This window comes from Symphalangus syndactylus, chromosome 19 (genome assembly GCF_028878055.3).
Source record: "Symphalangus syndactylus isolate Jambi chromosome 19, NHGRI_mSymSyn1-v2.1_pri, whole genome shotgun sequence".
NCBI classification, from domain to species: Eukaryota; Metazoa; Chordata; class Mammalia; order Primates; family Hylobatidae; genus Symphalangus; species Symphalangus syndactylus.
The window spans coordinates 57,001,918-57,020,217 of NC_072434.2; the positions used below are offsets into that span (position 1 = coordinate 57,001,918).

At 41.3% G+C, this 18,300-nt stretch overlaps 1 pseudogene; it reads left to right on the forward strand.

Moving 5' to 3' along the window:
* Nucleotides 1–14,379, forward strand: part of LOC129458267 (uncharacterized) — a 73,830-nt pseudogene extending 59,451 nt beyond the window's left edge.
* Nucleotides 14,380–18,300: the final 3,921 nt, after the last annotated feature.

Genomic DNA, 18,300 nt, shown 5'->3' on the forward strand with positions numbered 1-18,300 from the left:
AAACACAACTTAGGCCTAATCAATTAGTCAATAAATCCTTGAGTAAACAAACAAAGAACCAAAACTTATAGAAGAATATTGCTAAGTGACAGATACTGGGGAAGGAGCAGGTTTAGGGGAGAGTATGATGAATTCACTCTGGAGTATATTGATTTCAAAATTCCTTTGAGAGAGACCATATTGGAGTTTGGATACACAAAAGTATGTATGAGTGATGAGTAGATCTGAGATACAAAGACAGCAGATATTGGCAAAGATATGGATTGAAACTCTGGGAGTGGAGATGGTGCCGGAAGGGGAAGAGTTGCCAGCAACTAGGGGTCAGGACAAAGATGAGGATCCAGCAAAGGAGGCTCAGGAGGAGAAACCGGAAAGGTGTTAAGAAAGTCAAGGGAATGTGGTGTCACAGAGGCAAGGCAAGAGTAAATCAAGACAGAGAGGCCAGTGTTCAATAGTAATAAGTTCTTCTGATAAGGCTAGTACAATGATAACTTGTTGTTCACTGGGTTCAGCACCATGAAGGTAACTCTAGTGAGAGCTATTTTGGTGGAATTATAAGAAAGAACCAGATTGCAGTGGGTTGAAGAAGGAATGAAAAATGAAGTGGAGACAGAGCATAGACAGTTTTGTCAAGAAATTCAGCACTGAAGAAAAGGAGAGAAAAATGTCAGTATCTGGAGGTGTATGTGGGCTTCAGAGAGTCTTTTATAAATTGAAAGAAACTGAAGCATGCTTGATTATGGATAGCAAGGGTCCAGTTGATGGCTAGCCATATGCAGAAAACTGAAATTGAACTCCTTTCTTACAGCTTATACAAAAATTAACTCGAGATGGATTAAAGACTTACATGTAAAACCCAAAACTATAAAATCCTAGAAGAAAATCTGGACAATACCAGTCAGGATATAGGCACAGGCAAAGATTTTATGACAAAAAAAAAACCATCAAAAGCAATTGCAACAAAAGCAAAAGTTGACAAATGGAATCTAATTAAACTAAAGAGCTTCTGCACAGGCAAAGAAATTATCATCAGAGTGGACAGGCAGCCTATGGAATGGGAGAAAACTTTTGCAATTGATCCATCTGACAAAGGTCTAGTATCCAGAATCTATAAGGAATTTAAGCAAATTTACAAGAAAAAAACAACCCCATAAAAAAGTGGGCAAAGGACATGAACAGACACTTCTCAAAAGAAGACATTGATGCAGCCAACAAACATATGAAAAAAAACGCAACATCACTGATCAGTAGAGAAATGCAAAACAAAATCACAATGAGACACCATCTCACTCCATTCAGAATGGTGATTATTAAAAAGTCAAGACACAATAGATTCTGGCAAGGCTGTGGAGAAATAAGAACACTTTTACACATTGGTGGGAGTATAAATTAATTCAACCATTGTGGAAGACAGTGTGGCAATTCCTCAAAGATCTGGGACCAGAAATACCATTTGATCTAGCAATCCCATTGCTGGGTATATATCCAAAGGAATATAAATCATTCTATTATAAAGATACATGCATGTGTATGTTGATTGCAGCATTATTCGCAATAGCAAAGACATGGAATCAACCCAAATGCCCATCAATGATAGACTGGATAAAGAAAATGTAGCACTTTTCGCCATGGAATACTATGCAGCCATAAAAAGGAATGAGATCATGTCCTTTGCAGAGACATAGATGGAGCTGGAAGCCATTATCCTCGGCAAACTAACACAGGAACAGGAAACCAAACACTGCATGTTCTCATTTATAAGTGGGAGCTGAACAATGAGAACGCATGGACACAGGGAGGGGAGCAACACACACTGGGGCCTATCAGGGAGACAGGGGAAGGGAGAACATCAGGATAAATAGCTAATGCATGCAAGGCTTAATACCTAGGTGATGGGTTGGTAGGTGCAGCAAACCACAATGGTACACGTTTACCTATGTAACAAACCTGCACATCCTGTACATGTATCCCAGAACTTAAAATTAAATTAAAAAAAAAGAAAGAGTACAGTTGAGAGGGATAAATTGAAGACACAGGGGAAAGAGGCATATGATTTCCAAGAATACAAAAGAACATGGAAACCAACACATAGATCAGGATTACCTATCCTTCCTGATGGTACAGGGAGGCAATAACACCTGAGTCAAGCTACCTAAAAGATGAGTAAAATTTCTCCATGTAAGCGGAGCAAGTGGAAAAAAATAAGGAATTCCTTATCCAGTGCTCTTCTCTATTTCAGCACTGTGGACTCTTAAACTTGCTTGGATTGAATGGAAGAAAGTGCTCCAGAGTAACGTTTTGTGCAGTCGTAATTTTTCTAGACTCATTTTTATAAATAAAATGTAGGTTTACCAATAGACACTGCAGACTCCAAAAGGAGGAAGGGAGGAAAAGATCGTGAAAAACTACCTATTAGGTACTATTTTCTCTATTTGGTGACAGGTTCAATTATAGCCCAAACCTCGGCATCACACAATATATCCGTGCAGCAAACCTGCCTATGTATGTCTTGAATCTAAATTTTTTTCTTGAAATGTGAGTTTACTTACACAAGGCTTATATTGTGTGTCTCCACCCAAGGCATATTTTTCATCTGGGTTATTTCCTTTAGAAAATGTGCAGCCAATGGTAGTGAGTCTTAACTCCCAGGTGTCTGTAACCATTTATATAATGCAATGGATTTCCTCACTCCCTGTCACATTTCCTCTATATTTCATAAGTGAATAGTTTCCTTATAATCATAGTACTGCCTAATTAGAACCTGTCCATCTCAACTGGAAGGGACAACTTGGCCTCTTAGGTGATCAGGTCTGAACTCACTTGATGAAAAACATCTTTCAGTGGTAAGAAGTTGGGAATTTGGTCTGGATAGGGAAGGAAGCTTAAGATGCAGAATATTCTGTGACATGCACTATCCACAAAGAAAAGCAAGCTGTAAAAAGCAATTTATTTTTTCAAAGTTAATTGTTACCAACTAAAACTCAATACACATAAGAAATTTACTTCACAGATAAAGGCATGGCATAAGATTCAAAATCTCTAGTAACTTTGCTGAAAGGAAGTAACATTTTCCACTACTCAATTGGCAATATTTTCTTTTAAAATACTAGTAACTAAAGTTAATAAATATCGGTCTATCCAATCATTCTTAGTATCAGGGTAAATTAAATTAATTCTTGTGGAAAGAATTATCCAGCTGGAATAAGTAGGTCTAAAGTGACTAATCCACTCCACCATCCCAATCTCCCTAAGCTTTTGGATCCCTTCCTCTTCATTAAACCAAGGAAGATCAGGTATTTCCAGCTTGCTCACAGTGGGCTATCTTTTAATCCATATTTCAGCTAACCAAGCAAACAAACTATTAGAACTTTTTTTTTTTTTTTTAACTCCCTGAGCTGCAACATTAAAAGAAGAATCCCTACTTAGTGGGCCCAAATCAACAAATTCAGCCTGATCCAACTCTGTTCCTTCCACCATTATCCCATACCCTTAATACCCATTCCCATTTCTGTTGTCCAGGTTGCCGTTTACATAAATTAGAGAACTCCAACAGTTATTTTTGAGTGTAGCGCACCTCGTTGTGGGTCACACTCTCAACCTCACCTCTAGGGGCCTGCTTGGACTTTAATCTAGTTATAGGTCTAGAAGCAAACAGAGGTGTTAAGGTGGCTCCTGAGGAGAATCAACATTATCTTGCCTGGCAACTGCCTCAGGGGAGGCCATCACTGTTGCCTCAGGCAGTGCAGGGTTTATCTCCTCAGACAAAGGTGGAAAGGCTGATGGCAGCATGGGTCGGGGAGGGGATGTTGCCACTACTGGGGATGGGAAAGCTGTTCCTTCTGGCACAAAGGTTCATGTGTGTATATATATACATATATATATACCATATATATATAACCTCATATATATATGACATATATATGACATATATGAGGTTATATATATATGGTTTTATATATACATATGAGGTTTTATATATATATGAGGTTATATATATATATAGTTATATATAAGATTCATACATATATATGGTTCATATATATACATATAAAGGGGAGTTTATTAAATATTAACTTACACAATCACACGGTCCCACAATAGACCATCTGCAAGCTGAGAAGCAAGGAGAGCCAGTCGGAGTCCCAACACTGAAGAACTTGGAGTCCAACGTTCAAGGGCAGGAAGCATCCAGCATGGGAGAAAGATGTAGGCTGGGAGGCTTTATATTCTCTGGCAGCTGATTAGACTGTGCACACCAGACTAAGGGCGGGTCAGCCTTCCCCAGCACACTGACTCAAATGTTAATATCTCTTGGCAACACCCTCACCAACACACCCAGGATCAATATTTTGTATCCTTCAATCCAATCAAGTTGACACTCAGTATTAACCATCACACATGGTGAGGCACCCAGGGACCAGCACCTAAAGGAAGGATTTACCACCCTTAGGTCAGAAGGGAGAAGGGAAGAAGGTGTTATCAGAAGCTAGCTGAGAACTAGCACCATCTGACAGGGGTGTTGGGGAGACAGAGAAGAGCCATCCCAGTAGAACATTTGGGATGGGCTAAAGGGCCTGCAGAAGCAGATGGGGGGAAAAGCCAGTGAAATGTGGGTTGTTAAAAGGGACACAATTTACATGAATAGACTGAGGAGTCCTAGAGACACAAGAATTACACCAAGAAACTCAAAATCTAAGAAGCTCAGATTTAAGTATTTTCAAATATCAGAAACTCGTGATTCACCTGGAGAAAATAATTGGGTGAAATTGAGACTCCCGTTCCCATTTCTATAGCCCATCGAATTTGCCTCCCATTCATTTATGCAAAGCATGCTGAGTTAATTTGTGTGTGCCTTCTTTTCAGCATTCCTCAGATGGGACACTTAGAAATAGTGGTAGCACATTTATTTGCTTAAACCTTTCCTGTGGATGAGTCTGCCCACTGCACCTGGGAAAGGGATTATGCCTCAGGAGGAGGCATAATCTACCCTAGCTATTAATAGGCTATCAGCCACCCCAGGGGCCATTCGCTAAAACACTCAATGAACATTTGTTCTTGGGGATCAGGTCCCCATGTCCTTTTCAAAAATGTGCTTGGAAACCACAGGGATGCCTGGATAGTAGCCCAGAATGTGTGGAACGCAGGGCTCCGGATTTTGCTGACCAAAAATAAAATGAATAAAGTCAGACATGTCTCTGGGAGTGGGCTCTGCATGGGGAAGAGAAGAAAGAGTGGCCACGAAAAGGTAAGGCAACTCCAACACTAACCATGGTAGAAGGCCACTACCACAAGGAGAATGAGGGAGATGGAGGAACGAACTATTGTTTCCAGAGCTCCAAGGAAGCTGGAGCCTCAGAAGGTCTACTCAGTAAGAACTTGGACCCACAAAGAGAGGAATGTCCAGTGGTAGCCAGAATCATGGAGAAGATGCAAGCCCTGTTGGAGGGGCTACTCAAAGCAGGGAGAGACATATTCTAGCTGGTATTTTCCTTCTGTCCATCAATTTTTTGCCAGGTTCTCCCATAAATACAATCTGCTCTGAAGCCACTTGGCAAGGAATATTAGAAACTGAATTTCCCTGCAATGTAAAACTAAGAAGTGTGGGATGGGATGGATGTGAGATCAAACAAGCAAGTGATCAACACACCCTTCTGTGCAAACGTTCATCTCTGAACTGCCCTCATCAATATTACCAGTCACCTGCCCATTGCCAAATACTATGGTAAATTCGTGTTTCTTAAACTCTCAACAGCACTTGAATCAATCATTTCTTTTCTTCTTTTCTTCACTTGGCTTCTGGGACACTTCCCTTAACTTCTGGCTTTTCTCCTAGAACACTTGCTATGACTTTTAGTCCCTTTTACTGGTTCCCCCCCCCCCCCCATTTTCTATGTTGGAGTGCTTAACGATGCTTTCCTTTGGTTATTTCCTATTTTCGGTCTTTACTCTTACTCCTTTGGTGATCCCACCAGGTCCTATGGACTTAAATGCCACCTATTTAGATACTATCACTCTGAAATTTCTATCCATAGACCCACCCTCCCGTGTTGCTCTGCCATTTGTATATCTGGATGCCTACTAGAGAGCTCCAGTTGGATGCTAGTGGGCATCTCAAATAGTGTATGTTCTAATTTTTAAAAATTTTTCTGGCTGGGCACGGTGGCTCACGCCTGCAATCCCAGCACTTTGGGAGTCTGAGGCAGGTGGATCATCTGAGGTCAGGAGTTCGAGACCAGCCTGGCCAACATGGCGAAACCCCATCTCTACTAAAAATACAAAAATTAGTAGGGTGTGGTGGCTCACTCCTGTAATCCCAGCTATGTGGGAGGCTGAGGCAGGAGAATTGCTTGAACCGGGAGGCAGAGGTTGCAGTGAGCCAAGATGGTGCCACTGCACTCCAGCTTGGGTGACAGAGCAAGACTCGGTCTCAAAAAAAAAAAAAAAAAAAAAAAGAAAAATTTTTTTCTTCTGCAAATTTGCCCTTTTCCCACTTTTAGTTCAGTTCTGTGCTCATAGTAGATGTGGAATGTATATATACTCTAACAGCTATTGTGAATACATTTTTCATAATCATTATGAAGTATTTCACAAGCCTTTCATTCAACAAATACTGGCAGAGTGCCTGAGAAATGCCAGACCCTGCACTAGTCACTGAGCAAACAAAAGTGAATCAGAAGTGGTATCTGATCTGGAGAGAGAGAGAGGGAAAGATGGACATTTGTGCCTATTTGTGTATATAAAATTATATCCTCCACCCAGCTTTAAGTTACCTGAGAACTAGGGTACTGTAATGGTTCATGGAGTGGAAATGCCAGCTAGTTTGAGTAAGAAGCAGGATCTTGGGGGTCTCTTTCAGAAGCCAGGGAAGGTGCAATAATCAAACCCCAGAAAAGACGGGGACTTCTTCAGCAGTTTGTGGGTCTTTTCTCTAGTGGGCTGTAATAACAAGACTTAGCTTCAACTTCCATTGACACTGGAACAACAGAATCACAATGTGTAAGAACAACAAAGAAGATAATCTCTGTGCACCCCAGCCTCCTTACTTGTAGAATGGAGAGATGAATAATGCCCACAGTGTGGTCGTAAGGATTAAAGACTATAGAATACGTGAAAGATGGAGCATGACGCTTGACCACACAAAAGCAGCTACTATTCATGGGTTGTTTGCTATTTTTGTTTTTATTATTATTTATACCAATTTCTTGTTTTTTTATGTTGATGGAAGACCCAGGGAGAAAAAAGCAACTGACTTAATGTCACCCTGTAACTTAGGCAGGCACAGAACTGGGCCTGAACATTGGGCACCAGATTACGAGCCCAGCGTGGTCTTGAGGACATCGTTGTGCCTCTTCATGATGTTAATCCTCTGGGCCACAGAGAATCCTAGAATCATCATGTTTGAAGGAATCTTCATGTTTATAAATGATTCATCCACATTATGCAACTAGAGATTGAACCTATCTGTGAATTAATGAAGTCCCTCCCCATCAGAGCCCATTTGGGGCAACCTTTAGTAGAAATCTTTCAGCGAATGCTGTATTTACACCAAACTCAAATCTACATTTCCCAGTTTCAGCTGCCTTTGTTTTGCCTTCGGAAGACATTCAGAAACTGAATCATCAGAGTTTTTTTTCCTCTGACAGCTCTTGAGGTATTTAAAGAAATATTTCATCTCATTGCATTTTCTGTTTTCCAGTGTAAATGTTTCCAGCCATTCTAAGACAACAAACCTTTTCATTATCCTAGATTCTGGTCCTTCTCATCCCCTGGACCCTGTTAAATGCCAATCCTTTTATTTCTACCATATTACTGTTTCTCACACCATCCCATCTGCTCCATCTCCACTGTTACCACACTACTTAAGTTTATGATACCCTTTCACAGAGATTGTTGCAATTGCCTCTTTAGCCTGCTCTCTCTCTCTTCTACTCATATATCTTTTAGTTCACTATCTACACTTGCAGTAAGAATGATTTTTCTAAAATGCAAATCTGTTCCCATCACATGGCTCCCCATTACTTACCAAATAAACTCTCCTTAGCATAGCATACGAAGACCTTCATGATATGACCTCTGATATCTTTCACCTTTACTCTCCAGTGATACTGAACTTTTGGAGGCAGACTTGGAATGGTTATTTTAACAGTTGAAGTAGGACATGAGAATAGTCATAATGAGGGTAGTGAGACTGGAGCTTAGAAATGGGCTAGATTTGGAAGGCCCTTCAAAGTTACACTCCAAAGGAAATGGTTCTCCTATCTCCACCATCCGAAGATGACCACCAGATTTCTGTTGTGATTGACAACAGTGAGGTTGTTGTCATTCGCTGAGACTGAGATGCCCCAGAAGGAGCAGGCTGTGGGGACTGGGGGTGTGCAAGATAGGTGAGCACACTTTTCAGTGAGAAGTAGGGACCATGTAGCATGCACAGAAGCAAGGGGCCATGGGGGATATGCTACTGGAGGCTGTACAGCAATAATGCAGCCTTGTATGTAAACAGCTTTTTTGTTGGCCAGAGGCATGCTTGGTTCTTATTAAGCTACAAATTAAGTAAATTCTGGAGATGAAAGAATAATAGAGTCCTGACCCCTATCTGACCTTGGACTGGGAAAACAGCTTCAAAACAGCCATTGTATGTGATTGGGGAAGATTGTTTTAATTGTCGTAAAGAAACATTCTATTTTGCTCGAAAAACTTGTGTGTTTATTCTTTAATCATGAAGGATGCCTCTGGGTGCAGCAAGTCTTCATAACTTGTTTTACTTTCCATGAGTAGGAGGTCACCTATAAAGGAAGGAGAATGGTTCATTATTTGGCATAGGAATAAGAGTTTGGCCAGAATAATACCTTATGTCTCCAAGAGCAGTAGAACACCACATAGTGACCTCATTGGTGGCCAGTTGAAGTCAAAAAGTCAGAGTAATCCATTTTAATAGTGAAAGCCACCATTTTGTTATAATAGGTACTAACACATGATCAATAATTATACAAAAATATGTTCTTAAGATAGAGACATTAAGGTCCAGACAAGTGAAATAGCTTGTCTGTGGTCACACTTCTGTTGGGTATAAAAACAGACCCTGAACCCAGATCTGTCTGACTCATCGAACACGGCCTCCTTATGCCCTTCAAAACAATAAAAAGGTTAAGAAATGGGTTTGGCTTATTCACTAGCTGTGTGCAGAGATATGTAGTGGCAAGAGTACACAATAATTTGCCACAAGACATGAGTTTAGGTGTAGGGACAAGAATTACTTTCTCTTAACTGCGTAATTCTAAGCAACCCACTTCATCTATTTTGCACCTGCAGCGTAAGACTATTGTCTTTTTGCCTAATGATTTTGCTTTGATGTTCAAGCAAGAACAGTTAAATAAAAATGATTTATAAGCTTTAAAACCTTATACACACGCAGAGATATTAGTCATGATAATTCTTATTACGATTGTGATTATTATAATAGCAGTCATTTCCTTTTCCTCTGAGCCCCAATTACCACATCCATAAAATGTTTAGATTTCACCAAATAGTTCCTAGGACCCTCTGAGCTCTATTAGCAAAGAATCATGAGATTTTTAAGTACAGAAATTAAGGCTCTAGGGTATAAGAAACACTGGGGAGACCTCCTTTGGCTGAGACGATTGCAATGTAAACTGAAAACAAGGTGCTGTCAAATACTGTCAACTTAACAACCTTGATTAAAACTCAAAGAATAAAGCCATCAAAACCCTAGAAAACCAATCTAGAAAACGAATTTGTCCAATTAGTTTAGAAAATCAGTTCACACGTGCTTTGGGGCCACCTAAATAGGATTACATTTGTGCATGATTGGCAATGAGCGTTAAGCCATAGATGAAAGCTTTCCCTGGGCTAGAGAGGGTGATAATATGGAAGACTTTATTGCCTGAAGAGTCTCCCCTAGGGTAGCCTTCACCCATGAATACTTCACATTAGGTAGGTTGTAGAGATGTGTACATTTTAAAGGCTTTAAGGCATTGTCCTGTGAAAAGTCCATGTGACATATTTATCCCTCATGTTCCTACAGCTCTGGTCCTTTTCTAAGCACTTTCACATCCATTTGCTCATTTGAACACAGCATGACCCTATGGAGGGTCCCAGCTGAGAAGTGTGAAGGGTGGGATGGGGCCCAAAGCCTGCCACCTACTTGCAGTGTGGGACTCAGAGGAGTCTGAGTTTAGCTCAGGATTCCTTTCAGGAGGACTTCCCCGATAATCTTTTCACAGGACAGCCTCTTCATTTCTGTAAGCACCAGGCACTCTATTGAGTACTTTGAGGAACTTCAAATGAGCTAATAGCCCTGCTGTGGTCAGGAGTGCTGGCCTCAGGATCCCTGGGTTCAAATTCCTAATATCACTACATCCTGGTGCCATCTTGCAAGAAGAACCTAACTTCTCTGTGCTTCAGATTTCTTGTCTTAAAGGGACAAAATTATATCTACCTTGTTGAGTTTTATTTTTTTGAGATGGAGTCTTGCTCTGTCGCCAGGCTGGAGTGCAGTGGCACCATCTCAGCTCACTGCAACCTCCGACTCCCTGGTTCAAGTGATTCTCCTGCCTCAGTCTCCTGGGTAGCTGGGATTATAGGCATGTGCCACCATGCCCAGCTAATTTTTGTATTTTTAGTAGAGATGGGGTTTCACCATGTTGGCCAGGATGGCCTATATCTCCTGACCTCATGATCCGCCCACTGCAGCCTCCCAAAGTGCTGGGATTACAGGTGTGAGCTACCATGCCTGGCCTTAATAAAAATGAAAAGACATAATCCATTGAAATTATTTACATTAGGGTTTCTCAACATGCACACAATTGGCATTTTGGACTAGACAATTCTTTGTTGTTGGGAACTGTCCTATGTACTGTAGGATGTTTAGCAGCATCACTGGCCTCTACCCACCAGATGCCATAGCACTCCAAACATGTCTCAGACATTGTCAAATGTTTCAGGGGTTGGGGGGCAAAATTAATTTCCATTGAAAACCACTGCTTAGGCTGGCACAGTGTCTCACATCTGTAATCCCAGCACTTTGGGAGGGTGAGGCAGGCAGATCACTTGAGGTCAGGAGTTCAAGACCAGCCTGGCCAACATGGTGGAAGCCTATCTCTACTAAAAATACAAAAAAAGAAAACCAGGCTTGGTAGTGGGCACCTGTAATCCCAGGTACTCAGGAGGCTGAGGTATGGAAATGCTTGAGCCTGGGAAGTGGAGGTTGCAGTGAGCCGAAATCACACCACTGCGCTCCAGTCTGGGCAATATAGTGAGACTCTGACTTGTGTGAAAAAAAAAAAAAAGCCTAATAATAGCTCAATGAATGTTAACTATTACTGTAATTTGTATTATTGTGTTGTGATTATTAATGTCTTCTGAAGATGACGTACAAATCTCCCCATTCTATACTACTACAGAGAAGAAAGAATTCAGTTTTTAAAGCTGAGATAAATCAAATAATTCTAGTATCACAGATTTGCTGGCTCTAGTTCCCCCCATGTATTAAATAGGCACAATGTGGCTATTTCTTAGGCTAGTTGAAGATTCAGTGAGCAAGCGCAGATCAAACAGCCTGGTGCTAAAGAGTAGGAGATCAGCGGCTGTTACCTGAATCACATTGTTTGGCCCCTTTGAGGAGGGGTGCTCTGGAAAGAGCCCCTGCCAGCCTCAGAGGAAGGGACATCGCTGGGCAGCAGGTCACATGCAGTGCTTGTCTCAACAGAGCAAAGTCACATGTGGCAAGCACAGCTGGGGGCAGCTGTTCTCTCGTTCCCTGAGGATAAAGCCCCGCTCTGTGGATGAGCATTTTTTGGCATCAGGATAGACACAGCTAAGCCTAACTGGGTATCTGCCAGGCTTGAAGCTGGCCCAACCTTGCCCACCCATCTGCAATTCTTTCCTGATTAGGAAGAAAGTAAATTCACCTCTGAGTCCTCTGCCTCGGGGAAAAAAAAACTCTACTTTGCCTGACTTTCAAGATATACAATTAGGATTCCCTAAAGGTTATTGGTGTCAGACTGGCACACAGTAGGTGTTTAACATACTTTCTAAAACCTTTTATGATGCTAGTTTTATGTATCTTGCTTCACTTAATCCTCACACTAATCTTTTGGAGTCAATATTATTGAATTTTGTAGATGAAGAAAAGGTTCAGAGGGTTAAGTGGATTTTCTAACAAAACATAACAAGCCCAGTGGTGAACCTTGCATTTGAACCCACATCTATCTAACTCTGTGCCCTGTGATCTTTCTAATATTGCACCTGTAATGTACAAGTCTGAGAAAGAAAAGTAAATCAGGAGGCTATCTCATGATTTTTTTTTTTTAACTCTCAAGCAGGTGAAAAGATTGGCCACTCACACAGACCGAAGTAACAGATTAGTCTCTCCAACTTCATTAGGAACAATTTCATATCTCTGATGATTGTGTCTCATTTATTTGCCCTTTTTCCAGGCAGGCCCAGTGTTAAAGGCTAAGAATTCCGATCTGAAAAGCCCAAATCAAAGGCCTCTCCGAATTTGAAAAGCCCACAGGAGAAAAACAAAAGATAATCCTTTGACATTTCTTTGCAAAATCCCAATTGTGGCAAATTTTGTGTTCCCAAGTGCTGTGGAGGCACAAGGCAGCAATGACCTTCTCTGTCTGTGAGAGTCAGAGCTTCCCAGTAAAAGAGAAATGAACTGAATCTTAAAGGGGGAGTAGGAAGATGTGCACAGTGACTTGTCCCTGAGCCTGGTCCTGGTAAAGGGAACTTAATGTTTAAAGGCATAGTGATGTGTAAAGCAGGTGTTTAGGGAGCAACAAGTAAGGCTATGTGGTTGGATTTTAACATCTGTCATTAGGATGCAGACCTGGCTAAACATTTGCCAGCTCACCCATAGCCCTCTAGTATGTCAGAGCCAGACATTCACGAGGTAACTGAAACCAGAGAAGGAAGCTGGCCTGTTCAGGGACACTGGAGAGCAAACCTCACTCCTGATTCCCAGAACAACACTTCACCAAACTGAGCTGCCTCTTGTGTAATCACCCTCGTTCTCATTTGGAGACACCGCCTATGTGTCTCCTGCCTGGCCCAGATTCCTGGGGTCTCAAACCACATGAGACCTCAGAAGGGTGCATTAGTCATTTGCATTACTATCCGACCAGCATAATTTCCTGGCCATGAAGCCTCCTGGCTTTGGAGATGCGTAACATGTGCTCATTTCCCTGCAGGGTTCAGCTTCGTTTAAGCTTAAACAAATGAGAAATGCTATGAAAAAATGTACAGTCCTTGACCTTTGAGCTCTTCCAGTTGGCTGATGGCCTTGGGTGAATTCCTCCCCCATGAATCAAAGTCAGGAGCCAAGTTGCATTGTTTTAAGGACTCCAGGCTCAATGCCTTTCCCCTGTTGGCAATGCTCTCTCATTCCCTCCAAGTCCTACTGAGTCTTTGAGGCTCAGGCCAAGTGCCATCTCCTCTGGAAGCCTTCTCCCATTCCACTTCTCCACAACATCCAGTCCAAAGCTATCACTCTCTTCTCTGAACTTCTAAAATACTGTCTCTAATATCTATTCCACACCCAGAATATTTTAATTAAAATGTAAAAAGGAAAATACAAATTTATGTATTGTTACTTCCCCAAGATTATACACTCTGAAGGCTTCCCCCAGCCGTATGGCATTGTCTGTCTCAGGCCAGTGGCACATTGGCTTACTTCCACCTTGGGATTGATGTCATTCCTACCTCCCAACACACTGTTCTCACTTTGTTTTCCTTCTCTCCACCTCCATATCCACTCATCTGGCTTTCCCTACTGGGTCTTAGTAGATATTGGACATTTAACCATGGGCTACAAGTTACCAGGTGACCTGAGCTTCCCATGATGAACTGGCTGTTGTCTGGCCCATCAAGCCATAAAGTTGGGTGTGTTCATTAGCACTCTACCATCAAATGGAAGTCACGTATAGGAGATGGAGTTCAAACAAGCCCTGGAGGCACAAGTAAGTTATGTGAAGAAGTGACCCAAATGCCCATGGTCCTCACTCCTATGTTACCTTCTATCGCCCAGCCTGCACCCTACATCCTCATGAGAAGTTTTCTATGATGAGTTGACACCTTTACCTACTTCCTGAATGACTACAGAAGCCTCTGAACTGGTCCCCTTGACTCTAGTCCCTTTCACTTCCCTTTCTCCACTATAACTTGCCAACATGATCTTCAAAAAATGCTGCCCTGAACACATTGTTCTCAGAAAGCTATGGCCCATTCCTACCCCTGTTGCTTGCAGAATTCCTGCTTACTATTCAAGGCCGTGCTCATACTCTGCCTTCTGATAACACTCCCCAGAGGGTGCAGCTGGTTGGTGCTTCTCAAACATTATTCCCAAAGGACCCTTAAGGGCACAGAAAATTGATCAAGTGTTCCTGAAGGTCCTAAAGGTAAAGCCCGAAACAGATCTCTACAAGAGTCCTTCCAAGACCAATGGCTTATCTAAGAATTATGTCAACTTTACCTTTATTCTATGATATTTCTGGATGATTCAATATTACCTAATGTGAAGTTACTTACATTTTCCTAGTAAATGTGATATTCTGTAAAAATATGCTATCTTTATCCTCTCTTTATGTAGCACTGACATGCCACCATTCCTCCCCCACATAAGAATTTCCAAGTTTGAGAAACATGAGCCCTTGAGTACTTTTTTATTCTCCTATATCTCTCGGGCATGGTTCTGTGCCTGAAAAGTTCAGGAAATTTCACACTATGCTATGGCGATATGCACAGGACAGTCCTAGGCATTTGGAGTGTTCATAGATTCTCCATATCAATTAAAGATTGCTTAAAATTGAAGATAAGTCATGACTATACACAGTGAAAATATTACTAAACATTGTGCCAGGAATGACAACTTACATAGTGCTGACTAACCAAATACTTCCCTAAGCTCTTCATGTATATAAACACACTGAGTTCTGAGAACCATACCATGAAATAAATACTGCTAATATCCTCTTTTCAAATACATGATAAGAAAACTGAGCTTGGCTTTGAAATAGGCATTCCAGCTTCAATGACCATCACCTTAACCACTACATTAATACTTCTGAATTGTCATTAATATTATCAATAAGAGTAATAACAGTAATAGTAATAGTAGCAACTGCAGTAGCAGCTACAATCACAGTAACTGCCCACACACATGCACACCCCTTAGAATTTAAATAAATCATATAAAATCTTCTTGAAATCCTGATAGTACTGATTTGTTTGCCATAAGACCTTCATAAACAACTGCTCTCTGAGCTCTATCTTCCTTTTCTACCCACAGAAGTTCATGCAGAGGTCTCCCAAGATCCCTGTGGTTAAAAGTTTCAGTGACATCATGTTGAAACTAGATTGCTATGCATACAAATTGAGGTGGCTCTGTGACTATAAGTATCATGGGCAATAAGAAGGTGAAAATTCAAAGATCTCAATGCTTCTGACTGACATTCAAGAATCCACTTTAGTCTGGCTCCTACTAACCAATAGGCAGTCCTTAAACTTGAAGTCCTTTCCCAGAATAGAATACTTGTTGACTAAATGCAGGCTGGTATGCCCAAATAAATTATGGAATAAAAGGAAATAGGATGCGGCTGTGTGCTCCATTGACCTCCTCCCACCTCCCACACTGACCAGGTTCCAACAGTGCCTGGGTAAATGGGGTAAAATTGTTTCTTCATTGATTCTTAGGTAGGACAATATTAACTATTGTCAAGTGCAACTGGGTTACCACTCAAACAGGGAATACGGGAGCAAATGGAACCAGCTCCTGGTTTTGATTCCAAGAAAAGACTCTTATCAAAAGAATTCGAGGGAGCCAATGTGGGCATGAAGGGGGTCACTGATGGTGTGTGGCCCTGTGCTGGATCATTATAAATCACTGACATCATTGATGTCAGTGTAACATGTGTCCATTCCCACAGCGGAAAGGATAGGGCAGTGCTGGGACTGGAGTCAGTCAGTGGCAATAGGAGAAAGTCCTAGCAGAAGAGAAGCACCTCCAAAGGTCCAGCAGTAGAAAAAGGGAGCCAGGGACAGACTAAGAGTTGTCTTTTAGCCACATCTCTCAATCAGCTGGAGGGAGATCTGTTAAATGGATGGCGGACCAGTGATTAAGGTTAGGATTCTAAGATTAGGGGAAGAACCAAGAAAAGACTTTAGGCTTGGATTTAATTGGATTAAATCCTCAGTAAAATGATGGTGATGTTACCTCTGTCACTGGGACATCATTGATTCCTCAATGTCCCAGATGTGAGGATACTGGTGCTCAGAGAGATAAGGTAACTTACCCAAGGTAATACAGAAACAAATGTGTGGCACCAGTATTTGGAGTAATATCCATCTGACCACAAGGCTCATTTTTTTAAAAAAATATATTCTAACAAGAAGTTCTGTTTCTGACCAAGGATATACTGTTCTTTAAAACTTTAAAAAGGTGATGGCTTAAAACACACTAGAAAGTTTAAATTTAAACTTTCTGGTCCTTTGTATAAGACTATAAGATATGGCTTCCTAAAATCTAAAGCTCTCAGAAGTGCCTTCATTACTGCACATGACTAGGTGAGCTGGTTCCTGGCCTCAGCAGGATGTGGGTGAGACTGGGGTCCATCAGCCACATGTCCATTCCCGGAGCGGAAAGGATAGGGCAGTGCTGGGGCTGGAGTCAGTGGCAATAGGAGAAAGTCCTAGCAGAAGAGAAGCACCTCCGAAAGTCCAGCAGTGGAAGAAGGGAGCCAGGGACAGACTGAGTTTGTCTTTTAGCCACATCTCTCAATCAGCTTGAGGGAGATCTGTTAAATGGATGGGGGAGGAGTGATTAAGGTTAGGATTCTAAGATTAGGGGAAGAACCAAGAAAAGACTTTAGGCTTGGATTTAATTGGATTCCCCCCCAAAAAAGTTACCAAAATGTGGTATCAGAAACACATCTTAAGGCTAATTTTTTAGGAAGGTGAGCAGAGTGCGAATATCAAAAACAGGTCAAGGCAGGAAAGGGATAAGAAGAACAAGTAACCTGATGCACTTGAAATTCCAAATAAGGACTCCTTATGGTCTTGTACCTAGGGACAGCATGCATGGGATTCACCAAATGCTGGTATCAGAAAAGGCATTAGAGGCAGAGAAAATAGCATCCACCAAAACATAAAGGCTTGAATGTATATGGCATTTTGGGAAATATTGGGCCTGTGACTGAGGAAAGTAGTACTTAGAAAATGTCAGGTGGAAGCAGATTATATAAGACCTTGAATGTCAAATTGCCTGGAATTGCACTGTAGGAAGTCAACAAATCTGGGTGATGCTAACTGGTGGATGACAGAGGGCAAGAGGAAGACACAGGGCCTGTGGTTGGTGCTTAGCAGAAAAAAAATGAATAGTATGATAAATTCTGCTGTAGGATGGCACACACAGCAAATAAGTGAATTAAGATATTTAAGCTAGAAGAGATCTTGGAGACTAATTTCTTCATTTTATAGTTCAAGATACAAGTCTATAGAATAGGAACTCATGGTCATGTTAGGCAACTAGAACCTAGTGCTCTTTCCATTCCATTGTACTTTGAGATTGCAAGGTTAACAGAAAACCAATTGAGTTCTCAAAAATTTGATATTGTCAGTTATAAAAATAAATGAGAAAAAAAAGTCTAAGTTGCTTGTGGCCTGGGAGTGGGACTGAATAATAAAACTCAAAGCCAATTTTCTGACCTAATTTCAGAGTCCAAGAACTTGACCATGGACCACCCTTGGCTCTTCTCCCCAACTTCTGCAGGTTGACCTCATGTGCACTTGATCCCTCGGTCTTCAAGCCTTTTAACTCAAAAATTGCATAAAACATTGCAAAGTCAAAAATATAATTGCAAGAGATTTTCTGTTTTGCATGGAAATGAAATCTAATTCCAGGAAACAGCTAGATGCCAAATCCATGGAAAGGTAAGATCAATATGAAGATAAATCCACTCAAGTTACTAGCCACTAGCTGGCAACCCTAAACAGAGGGGTAGAAAACAAACTTTAATACCTGGGTTTCCCAAGAGAGCAAAGACCCACTGCTTATTTCCATTTATTTTCTCAGCTACACTGGTGCCATAATTGAGGTAGAGATACTCGAAAGAGCAAATGGAGCCCAGAGTAGGAAGCCACCATTACTGGGGAGACCAGAAGGCTCACCAGAAGAGGTAACATTTGAATCTGTTTTTGAAAGATTAGAAGGTATTTCTCCTGACAAAAGACAGGAGGAAGGTTATTCCCAACAGAGGAAATAATTTATGCACAGACATAAAA